The following is a 12527-nucleotide window of genomic DNA, read 5'->3' as shown; positions in this document are numbered from 1 at the left end:
TGGGGGGAAAATATGTGTCATACAGGTGTACAGCTTGGGGTGCTCCTTGACCCAACATTGTCATGAGAGATCCAGGTGGCCTGGGTTGCTCAGACAACCTGTTACAAGCTTCAGCTGAACAAAGAAGAAATTGATGGAGAGGGAAATAACTTTAATGCAAAGAGTGAAGCATTTTACAAAAATGCGTAGCCATTTAATGCAAAAAAAAATCTATTTTATTATTCTGGGATATCTCACTGCTAGACCATTAATAAAATCCATTCATCCATTCTTTCCTTTCACAATCCGTTGGTCTGGAAGGATTACATGAACTATTCCATGCCTAATCCATATCGAAGTTCATTAGGTCAATAACTACCAGGTTGGTTTAACTGCAGTTACAGAAGCTCACACTTTTAGGAAGTCAGGGGTCTCTTGGTTCAGACTGGTAATGTGTTACCCAAAATGGAGGTCACATATTTGAGCAAACCCCCCTGAGAGTCACATGAAAAATAAACTCTTGTTCAGTTCATTTCTGCCTGTACAAAATGCCAAACAAGTAGAAAGAGAAAGGTCATTCTCACAAGCCATGCTACATCTGTAAAACAACATTGTTCTTCAGTGCCCATCATGCACAGCCATAGCTGTGTGGGGTCTGCTTTTCTGTGATGTGCTTGTCAAAGCTGGGTTTCAGGCTGGAAACCAGGAGCCATGGGAACAGCCTCACAGGACCAAAGGGCAACTCAGGAGAAAGAGGCAAGGAACATGCCTAGAATCAGGACTAGGGATGGGGCAACCAAGGATGTTTGAGCTTGTTGAAATTCCCTAAACTTCAAAGGACAGTTTGTCTTGCTCCCATTTTACTTTGCAACCTGTTTTCCGATTTGTTAGAATGCAGAAAGTACAAGTTTCTGTGCACATTTTTCAAAGGTGTACACTTCCACCCCATTGACCAAAGCATGAAAATGCATTGTCGTTGTTGTTTTAATGTGCATTTCAAAGGGCACATTTCTCAAAAAAGATACATTTTTAATGTGATTGCAAATTTAGGAATGTGAGAACATTTAAAAAAAATGTGTTCCCATTTGCATTTGGGCTTGTGAATGGAACAAGTTCACATGTTTTCTGAACTGAAATAAAATTCTCATACATTCCTAATGAGGACTGAAGAACAACCATGGATAAAAGAACATGCGCTAAGAAAGATCCAAATTGGGACCACTACATGCAGGTAGGGGAGGTTCAAATCTTCTCACCCATATGCAGGGTCCCAGTCCAGAATGGAGTCCACACATTTACACCGAGGTAAATACAATGTTGAGGATCAGTTGTATGCTATGCATTTTAATGTAGTGTGTAATTTAGTCCTCTCATGCTACTCTTTACGCATTCTAGCTTTGGGGGGAAGCCAGAATGAAGTGAGCCTCTCATTTTAATGCAAAATTTTAAAAAGTGCTTCAGTTATCAGGAATTTAACATGATGTCATCAAATCACAGTTTGGAAGCCTTCATTTGGGGGGGGGGGGCAGGGGAGAGTACTAAATTTTGGGAGACCAATAATTGAAAAGTTTATACGTACTGCAAATGCGAGATGAAAAATGCTTGGAATCTGTGTAGACCTGATCATTTCAGTCTTTATTAATAACTGGAAATTCATTTTAATGCAGCAAAGCACATAACTGGCGCAAGCTTTTCAAGATCTGCACATGTTGCCGTGATGAGAATCCTTCATAGATTCAATCTGTTGTTGTTGTTATAAAAAACAAGATGTTTTCATTATTTAGCTTAGCACTAGATACCTTGGGCTAATTATAAGCCGGTTGTATTTTATTGAGCCCAATGAGATCCAGTGGCCAGTGACAAATCTTTGTAAGTCTTACCTTGAATTCCCCAGTAATTATTCCGCAGTCAGCCACGACTGTTGCAAGGAGATGAATGGGCTCTCTCGAGGCTGCTCCACTTTGAATAATCAGAAGAGGGCAAGAAGGTCAATTACTGTTTCAGTTTGCCCCATCTCCACTGCATGTAAATCAGTTTACTCACACCCCTGGCAGTCCTTTGATAACATTTACTCTGTCGCCTTTATCTCACCCACTGCAGGCACGCACGATAGTCAAACAAAGCAATCCCTAAGCAGAAATGTGCTGAACAGTACAGATGGAACAGAAGCCCTTGCAGACAAAGCACTCCCACAAGTGTGTCAAGAGGGAAACTTTCCGTTTTTAAAAAGGAAGATTGTCTTCATGACAGATTAAACTTGTTCAAAGCCCATGGACTGCAAGCATCAATCAGCAGTAAATGGCTGACCAACTAGGCCAGACATTCTCACATTCATGCCCTGCAGATGTTTTGGACTTCAATGCCCATCAGCCCCAGTTGGCATGGCCAATAGTCAGGAATGCTGGGAGTTGTAGTCCAAAATGACTGCAGGACACCAGACTGGGGAAGGCAGAGCTATGACATCACAAAATTATTTATTGAAGTCATTTATGGTCTGCCGTTCTACTAAGATGAATAGTTCCTGGCTAGAAGGGATACCACCTCCCACATAGATGCCATGGATTTAGGCCAAGTCTGGGCAACCTGGTACCCAGGGGAAAAAAAATATTAAACACAGCACCCAACTCACCACACCCACTTGCAGGTTAAAGGCCTTCTTAAATAATGCACTCTTTGCCTGGAGGACATAAAAAAGGAAGAAAACCTAACCTCTTTTGGAAGGGAGTTCCACAGCCTGGGAGTGGCCACCAAAATGGCACTCTCATGGGTCACCAACAAACATGCCTCTGTAGCCAGCAATCTTGATAGAAGGGCCTCTCCAGAAGACCTTAGGAACCTGGCAGGTTTGTATGAGAGAAGGCAGTCTTTCGGGTAGCCTGGTCCCAACCTGTATATGGCTTTTTTGGTTATAACTAGCACTTTGAATTCTGCCTGAAAACAGGCCAGTAGCTGGTAAAGTTGTTGTCACAAGGGGGTCACGTGCTCCTTGTCACCAGCCCCAGTCAACAGTCTGGCCACAGCATTCTGCACCAGCTGAACTTTCTGAACATTTTTCAGCCCCATGTAGGGTGCATCACAGACAGTAGTCCAAACAGGATGTAACTAAGGCATGCATGACCATGACCATTGGTCAGGTTGGCTGCCACTGAGGAGAGTTGCAGTCCAAAGCATCTGGACATACACACACCCCAACCTTCAACCAGGTCATCTTCCCCAGAACTTAGGCAGTTCAGTGCTACAAAGGAATCTGGAAACCTTGGGCAGTATCCAAAGCTGCCCATCCATGAGTGGGGCCTCACATGGCTTCTGTTCCACAAGTGCACAATCTCGTCGATTCCATTGCGCAAGCAGCACCCACCACCAGTGGAATGGAGATTTAGCATTTCTGGGGACAAGCCCTGGAATGAGCGGAAATGCTTGTTTCTGGAACAGGACAGGTTAACAGAGCTCCACCGGGTTCTTCCCCTTCACATTGATTGTAATGTTAAGATCAACCCGCAAAGACGGCAGCTGCACATCTGGCAAGTGCTGGCTCGTGTAGTGTAGAAGAAGTACTGGCTCATGTCATTGACACCCGTATCGGCAGCACTTCATGCTCTTACAAGCAATTTTGTAGGGCCATCAGTTTCTGAACTGAACCAGAACCTGCACGCAACATGTATGCAGCCTAAGATGAGAGGGTGGGAGAAAACATATTAACGCTGGCATATCAAGGTGGATTAAAAAAAAAAATATATCCAGGCTATCAAACCATGAGCAGTTTGTCAGCCTAGCCACTTGTCTCCCAGTGCATCAGAACACAGGAATGTGTCAGCATCCCAGCTGTGTGTGCATTTTCTCACCCAGCAGAGACATCAGTGTATGAGATACATAGACCTCCCTTGCTGGATTGGGGACAATATATTTAATCTCTTTATTTATTTGAAGTATTCTTATGCCGCTCCTCAGCCAAAAAGGCTCTCAGAGAACCTTACATAGAATGAATTAAACAAGATAATTCCTGCCCACTGGTTTACAATCTAAAAAGACATGACACATAAGGAAAAAGGGATGGGGAGGGAAGAGGGGGCTGGAATTAATTCAGCAGGGCTGGTAGAATGGTCCTGCTTCCCCTAGGGATGTCAGAGAATTCCGCCACGGATTTCAGTGAGGCCGAATGCCAGTGCATTCGGCCCCCCGAACTCCATGGCAGAATGGCCTGACACCCCCCTGCCCCCCGCAGATCCCCCCGGGACGAGACTTACCTGGGCCGGATCTTCTGGGCCGCGGCGGCTCCAGCGGCAGCTGCGGCAGCGGCGACTGCGGCGGCTGGTCTTCCGACCGGCTGCCACCGCCGCCATTTGCAGTCTTGTAAAAAAAAAAAAAAACATGACGTGATAGGCTACGTAAAGATTTACATAGCCTATCATGGCTGGGTTTAAAATAAAAATAAAAAACCGCATACACAAATGGTGGCTACATAAATATTTACTTAGGCTAAAACGGTGAATCAAAAATGGACGCAAATAGCGCCTGCTACACTATTTGTGTTCCCCTTTATTTTCACCATCATAGTCTACGTAAATATTTACATAGATTAAGTTGTCCAAAAAGAAGGAATGCAAATGGCGGCAGCCATAGCCACCGCCATTTGCGTACGCTTGCATTTGTTTGTTCTTTTCCCCAGAGCCCTCCGCGGCCAGAAATCCGGCTGCGGATGGCTCTGGCCTGGCTGGGCCTGGCCGGCTGCTCCGCAGAGCTGCCGCGGAGCACAGCCGGCCGTGGAGGATTCCGGGGGGGAGGAACGGATCGCCTCCCCCCCGTCAAGGATTCCGGGGGGAGGGATGGAATGCCTCCCCCCCACCATCAACATAATCTGCAGAAAGGTAAGTAACTTTCGTACATCCCTAGCTTCCCCTTCTCATCTGCCTCACTACAGACTGCTGGAAAGGCTGCTGGTGGTAACAGCTGAGAGAGGAGGAGCCTTCATGATGGGTAGGGATGTATGAGAAATTTGTTTCATTTCATTTTTGATCAGGATTTATCCAGTTTGCACCCTTCTGGACACAATCTGCAATGGACAACCATACATTTCCAAGCCTGCAATGTGATTCGTGGACCAAAAAGGATACATTCGACAGCATGCGCACATTTAAAAAATGTGCATGGAAAGGGCGAACTTTTGAAAAACGCACACAAATGTGCTTGAATCAATTAAAGAAGAATGTGTACATAACAAAAATGCATACAATTGATGTGTACATTTGGAAAAATACGCACAGAAAGTAGGGATGTCTGGCACTCGAAAATCCGGTCCTTTGGGGGCCTGACGGATTATGGCTGCCTGCCCAGCTCGGCTTGTATTCACAGACCAAGCTGCAGGATTTTCCCAACATCCAGGAAATTGGGGGTTGTTTGGGGGGTGTTGTTTCATAAATAGAATTTTACGCAAATTGTAGGTGCAATTTGCATAATGTGCACACTTCGGGGTGGTAATTTGGTTAATTCACATAATTTGCACAAATTTCTATTTAGGGGGGTGGGAATGAAAATGCAGCTCAAGTTGGGCCAGCTCACAGGGAAGCAAGCCAAAATCCAGGGTGTCCAGCTGATGGATGGCTCCAGCATCCCTAATGGAAATATGCATGGATTTTCATTCAGAAAGAAAGAAACCAAAGCAATCAGACACAGACCCAAGGTGGAACAAGCTTCGAGGTGGAATTTGGAGGACTCCGGCAAGCTTGTGTCTGGCTGATTCACAGCCCCCTACAGTGGCTGCTCTTTTGGTCCCAAATGCCTGACTGCAAACATTTGGAAGAATGTGAAACTAAAACAAGCACTTATTTTTCATTCATTTAGAATATTCCTAGATCGCCACTCTGCTGGATAAGCACTCAAGGTGATGTCAAAATGAAAACAATATGAAAGGTAAAATACATAAACTGCAAAAAGCTGTACAATGCCAGATGAAAACTATAAGCTGTACAAGAAAACCAGGAATTAATTGTAAAAATTATATAGCAGCATTAGCTGCAGTGCCCGCTTCTACTCTGTGAAATGCCATGCACACTGATGGCACTAAACAACAGCAACAATAACAACAACAGACATGAATGTTTATTATCATTAATAATATCAATAATTATTATAAATTATTAATAATAGTTATTAATATTATTATAATAATTGATGTTATTAATATTATTAATAATGATGATTAATGTTATTAATAATTAATAATAACTGATATGAATGTTTAATTAATAAGCACCTAAAGCAACGGTCTAATATTAGTGTGGGGCAGTTGCTATATTACAAGTTTAATTCAAAGGTCCTTGTTTGGAATTAGCATTTGCAATTTGATAATTATAATACACCTTGTCAGAGTTATGATCCAGGTCTCCAGTGTTATTTCTGGTACAATGTTTAGAGCCTGTTTTCACATGCACAATCATCGTCTCCTGTTTAGGTTGCAAAGCTCTAATTTTCTGAAAGAAACTCAAGGTTCAGTACACAAGCAACAATAGAAGCAATTTAAAAATTGCCACTGGCCAGATTTCAGTTATTACAGTACATCAATTTGAAAAGATTCACAGCATCTTCAGGTTTTGATAGAAAGGTCACATCGAAAACTGGCTAAATAAACCATCTAGAAATCAACTGTTCTCACAGTGAGATGCAGGGCTCCGTAGGGAGGCAGACAGAATGGCCAGGAGGAAGAAAAAGGCACTGGGGCATCACTTCCAGTGAGCATCTCAATTAGGAAAGAGAACAAGATGCCATCCCACAGCCAGCAGCACCATTGCCCAACCACTCAGGTCATAGCCAGAAATGTTAGCGTAGAATTCTGCAGCTAGATTACAAATTGGGACTGGCTACCGGGAACATAGTGGACTGACAAAGCATTTTGCTGGCTCCTGGTCCATTTCCAAAAGCAAAATGATGGTGCTACTTACCTGTAAAGCAGGGGTGCAGAAGCTCTTTCAGCCCGGGGCCAAATTCCATTTCAGAGAACCTCTCAAGGCCACATTCCAGTTGTGGGCGGGGTTGAAGGAAAAAGGGGCAGGGCCACAAATATCAGCCTATTGTAACTTAGAGCTCTTCCTGCCAGTCACTAAGCTTTAGGAGAGGCATTTCAACCTTTTGGGAGGGGAGGGGAGGGGAGGGGAGGGGAGGGGGACTGCACAAAAGCTGGAAAATTACCAAACAGTCAGTAGTTGAGGGGAAGAGGGTGAGGCCAGGGCAAAGGGGTGTGGTCATATGGGGAACCCCAGAGGGCCAGATTGGGACCCCAAGTGGGCCAGATTTGGTTTTAAGGTCCATTTTCCAGGCCTCAGAGTTACAAGACTAAATCCCTGGGCAACAGTGAATCTGAAATTGCTACCTTTGAATCTTGGGTCTAGGAGTTCTTCAGCAGTATTATTTTAAAACATTACTTTAAAAAAATTAACTTCCTGAAACAGAAAATATTGCATAATAGGGATTTCCCCCCCACACACACGTTTCCCCAAATGTCCATCCCCAATGGCCGAGGAAATTTTGGAAAAAGTCCTCCCAATGGGAAAACAACCAGGGTGTTATTTATTTATTTATTTTCATTTTGTGGATTAGAGCTCACTTCATCAGATGTATCTGATGAAGTAGACTTGTGTTCACAAATGCTTATACCATAATAAAATGTGCTAGTCTTTGCCACAAGACTCTTCACTGTTTTTGTTCGAACACAGTAATAGTTTTTGTGAAGGTTTGAGGCCTACAGAGGCAAGGAAAAGAAAAAGGCCAGGCCTAGAGGCCTGGAGTGTTTTGTTGGGAGGGGGTATCCCTGAGAGGAATAGTTTCATTTCCCTGGTTAAGATTCAGTTTCATTTCCTAGTTAAGTACTTCCAGTTTTGGAGGAGGGTATAAAAAGAGAGAGTCAGAAAGACCAGAACAGTAAGAGCAAAGTCAGGGAGACCAGAGCCTGAAGAGGGAGCAGGAAAAAGCAGCCTAGAGAAGTCAAAGTACAGCTAGGGTAAAGGAACTTGTGTTTTGCAACTTTTATTTTCTCTTAATACCTTTTGTATCACTCAGCTCTATTGTGTAAATACCTTTAGTTGTGATTTGCTTTCTTTAATTTACCACTAAACTGTTGTGGCTATACCCTTTATCTAGAGTGTCAATCACCCCACATCTACAGCCTACACCCCATGTTATTGGAAAGGGGAAGATAAAAAAAGGAAGGTGGGTCTCTTAAGGAGGCAAGAGATCCTTAAGGAGTTGCTCAGGGGGTCCAGGTCATAAGGGGAACCCTGACAGGTCTGGGGGTTTCCCTTAATCTTTCAATTTCCTTGGGTTTTCTCATCTCTAATTTTACCCCTTTGCCATAAGGAGGCCACTTGTGAACTGCCAAAAAAGAGGAAATGTGTCACCAAAAAAGAGGACAACAGAGGGTGATGATTTGCATAAAATTTGCATATGCTGATTTATATGTCTATATGCAAACTTAGAAATTATTATAATTTAAATAGAAATACAGTACATGCCACCATAGTGCGGAAGGCTGTGACGGGGTGACCTGTGTGCTTGCTTGTTCAGTATGCTGTTTAGGTGGTAACTCTTGATGGGCAACAGTTCTTATGGTTCTTTATCTTTAAACCAAAATGAGACAGGATAGGCTTTCAAATAGAGACACCTTCAAATAGAGGACTGTCCTCTGTAAAAGAGAACACATGGCAACCATACCACTGGGCCACATCCCTAGGCCCAGCCTAGCTATCAGATTTTTGTCTTTTAGGAGCTGGCAACCCTATGACATCACAAGGCCTATGACATCATCATGATCCGCCCCATGAGTTTCATGCTTTGGGATGCCTGAAACCTAGTAACAACCCTATTCTTAAACAGAACCAGGGTTTTTCCAGATGAGTGAAAATGTTGGCCATATAGCACTTTTCTTTGCTTGGTTTTTCCGTACAAATTAGAATAGGCACACCCATCATCAACTGACAAAGAGTGAGACTTTGTGATTTTAATTGCACGCATCATTGTATAATTCCTATGAATATTTAACAAAAGTTGAAACCTTAATTGACATTACAGTCTTTCAAGGCCTCATTTTCGATGCCTTTCACAATTTCTTTTTTAAAAAAGAAAAAACTGCCAGGCATTAGGCTGGCAGGCACAATATGCTTACAAATCACTTCAGTAACATTTTGGAAATTCCAATAGACTCGAGGAGATGGTTAAGTCTTATCCAGTCAAGCTACTTTTGACAACCTTATGAGCAACTTATTCCAGTGGTTGCCCTGCAGGAAAAATTAATTGCAATATCAAAAACAAAGCAAGCTCCCAAACCCCCTTCCTCCCTCCGCCCCCCCAACCCTCTTGCAATACTGAAAATATTTACAAACTGGTAACACTCTTCCATCTATTTAACTTGGTCAGCAATTTGCTTTGATGGAGTTTATAACACAAATATCAGCCTGTGCTATGCAAATCTTTTCAAAAGGTTAGCTTAGAAACAGCTGACAACATTATTCCTTTTTAATGACTTAAAGTATGTTATAAAAAGCTTTATGTTGCTTTTCAGAACACAGCACCACCTGCAAAGTTCTCGTCTTTCCCTTGCCCTGCCAGCAACTTCCATGCTGTGTATTTTCTTAAATGAGAACCGTAAAGGGAATTTTACAAGTAACATTAAGAATGCCCATTAGAGAGGAATTACATGATCAGAAGAATCACGTGGTGCAGATTGCATCCATGTCCCACTTCAGGTGTGGGAAGTCTTCTTCTTGGCATGCTATAAATAAGGGAGAATTCAAACACGTGACCCTCCCTTCTTCCCCGGCCCCCTCAGTGGTACAGCTGGGACTGGAGCTCAGGACCCCACAGACCAGGGATGTGCAAAAAAATTGCATCATCATCTTGCAAAAATGTGCATTTTCATGTTTTACTCTAAGAGGGGAAAGCGCACATTTTTGGTGCAGTTTTTTTTAAAAATGTACCTTTTTCCTATTCGAAATGTACACTTTTCCCATTCAAACCAAACAAAAAAAGAACATGCAACTGAACATGGGAAATGTGATTTAAAGGTGGTGTTCAGAGAATTTGGGCAATCACAGAAATCACTTGTTCACCCATCCTAACTGTGAATCTGTGGGTTTGCCTTGAAGCAATGCTGGTTCCCAGGTAGGGATTGAAGAAACGGAATGTTAATAGCCTGAGCTATCCAAGAGATGTCTCTCAGTGGAAGCTAACAATTAGAATTAGGGGCATGCACACAATTTGTTTCCCTAACCATGGAGTGGTCATCATCATCATCATGGCGATCACTCGTGACCAAGTTAAGATTGTCTTCCAAAGATAGAGTCTATATAGATAACTCTTTAAAAGGATTAGACAGTGGGTCTGCAGGTGGCTGTAAAGGCCGATTCTGGATCTACACAGCCTCCCACAGTGAGGACATAGGTTTCCAGGTGGAAGGCGGTCATGGTGAGGGTTTGCTTGACATGCCTTCCGCTGAGCTCGTTTCTCCCTTTCGCTCTGCACTCATGCTTCTTTGAAGTCCATAGCACCTTTAATATAGGCTGACCTCCAGTTGGAATGCTCATGAGTTAGAGCTTCCCAGTTCTCAATGCTTATGTTACATTTTTTTAGATTAGCTTTAAGGACATCTTTAAATCACTTTTGCTGTCCACCAATATTCCATTTTCCATTCATAAGTTGGAAATGGAGTAACTGCTTTGGAAGACGATAATCAGGCATTTGAACAACATGGCCGATCCAGCGAAGTTGATGTTGGAGAATCATTGTTTCAACGCTGGTGGTCCTTGCTTCTTCCAGTATGCTCTCATTAGTCCGTCTGTCTTCCCAAGTAATTTGCAGAATTTTTCGGAGGCAGTGTTGGTGGAATTTTTCAAGAAGTTGGGAGTGGCGTTTATAGATAGTCCATGTTTAACAGGCATACAGTAAGGTTGGTTGTACAATGGCTTTGTAAACAAGTATTTTGGTCTCCCTGCGAATGTCCCGATCCTCAAACACTTTATGCTTCATTTGGGAGAATGCTACAGTCACAGAGCTCAGGAGATGCTGAATTTCAGCGTCGATGTCAGCTTTTGTGGAGAGATGCCTGCCAAGATAAGAAAAGTGAACGACATTTTTCAGCATCATGCTGTTAAGCTGGATTGATGGCACTACAGAGGGATTGGTTTTTGCCTGCTGGTAAAGCACTTTGGTTTTTTTGATGTTAAGCAAGAGGCCGAGTTTTTCATATGCTTCTGCGAAGATGTTTAGGATAGTTTGGAGATTTTCCTCTGAATGTGCGCAGATTACGTTAGCATCAGCATATTGAAGTTCTATGACAGAGGATGTAATTACCTTACTTTTTGCTTTCAGCCTACTGAGATTAAAAAGTTTTCCATCTGTTCGATATATGATTTCTACACCAGTGGGAAGTTTCCCTTCAACAAGGTGTAGAATCATAGCAATGAAGATAGCGAATAAGGTTGGAGCAATGACGCATCCCTGTTTAACGTCTGATCTCACTTTGAATGGATCACTCTGAGAGCCACTGTTATCCAGGATTGCTGCCGTCATGTCATCATGGAGGAGCTGCAAAATGTTCACAAATTTATTAGGGCATCTGGTTTTCAGAAGGATGGTCCAAAGAGCAGTACGACTTACAGTGTCGAAGGCCTTAGTCAGATCAATAAACGCCATGTACAGGGGTTGGTTTTGCTCCCTGCATTTTTCTTGGAGCTGTCCTGCGGTGAAGGTCATATCCACTGTCCCCTTGGAAGGGCAGAAGCCATTTTGGGATTCAGGGAGGATGTCTTCTGAGATAGGTAGAAGGCGGTTTGCGAGGATCCTTGCCAGGATTTTGCCTGCCACAGCTAGAAGGGAGATGCCTCGATAGTTTCCACAATCTGTTCTAGCACCCTTTTTAAAGAGAGTGATAATTATGGCATCCCTGAAGTCTGCTGGGATCTCCTCCCTCATCCAGATTTTTTCGATGAGCTTGTGAAGCTGTTGTGTAGCTTCTAGGGATGTCGGAGAATTCCGCCACAAACTGAAATGGGATCGAATTCCCTTCAGCCTGTGCCACGGAATCCTCTGCGGAACGGTACCACGAGGTCCTGTGGAGCCAGCAGTCATGTGGCTTTTTTTGGTCATCCGCACAGAGTCGCAAAATTTTCGTAAATAAAAACGCAAGGTATTCCGATAATAAATACATAAGTTGTTTTTTTAAAAAAAAATGTGCTCACCGCCTTGTTTGTGGGTGTTCTTTTTCAATTGAAATCCTCTGTCTCAGTTTACTTTCAGCCAAAACACTTCCTCCTCCTCGGGGCTTCCCAAAACAAGGCTGTCCTAGGTGTGCCTGAACGATGCACTCTTTGTTTAAAGCAACGCTGTTTGAAAGAAAGAAAAAACCTTTTAAAATGACCATGCCAGTCTGGAGCCCTGTACGAGGTATTATTCCCCCTGCTAGGCTTTCTATTTCCACATCCAGCGTTGTTGTTGACGTTGTGAGGCTAAAGTGGAGAGGAGAACCAACTCTGCATGTCTACTCAGAAGTAAGTCTTATTGAGTTC

Source organism: Heloderma suspectum, chromosome 11, assembly GCF_057233095.1.
Source record: "Heloderma suspectum isolate Gila_16-S chromosome 11, 16-S_ref, whole genome shotgun sequence".
Lineage (NCBI taxonomy): Eukaryota > Metazoa > Chordata > Lepidosauria > Squamata > Helodermatidae > Heloderma > Heloderma suspectum.
This window is presented reverse-complemented; position numbering follows the sequence as displayed.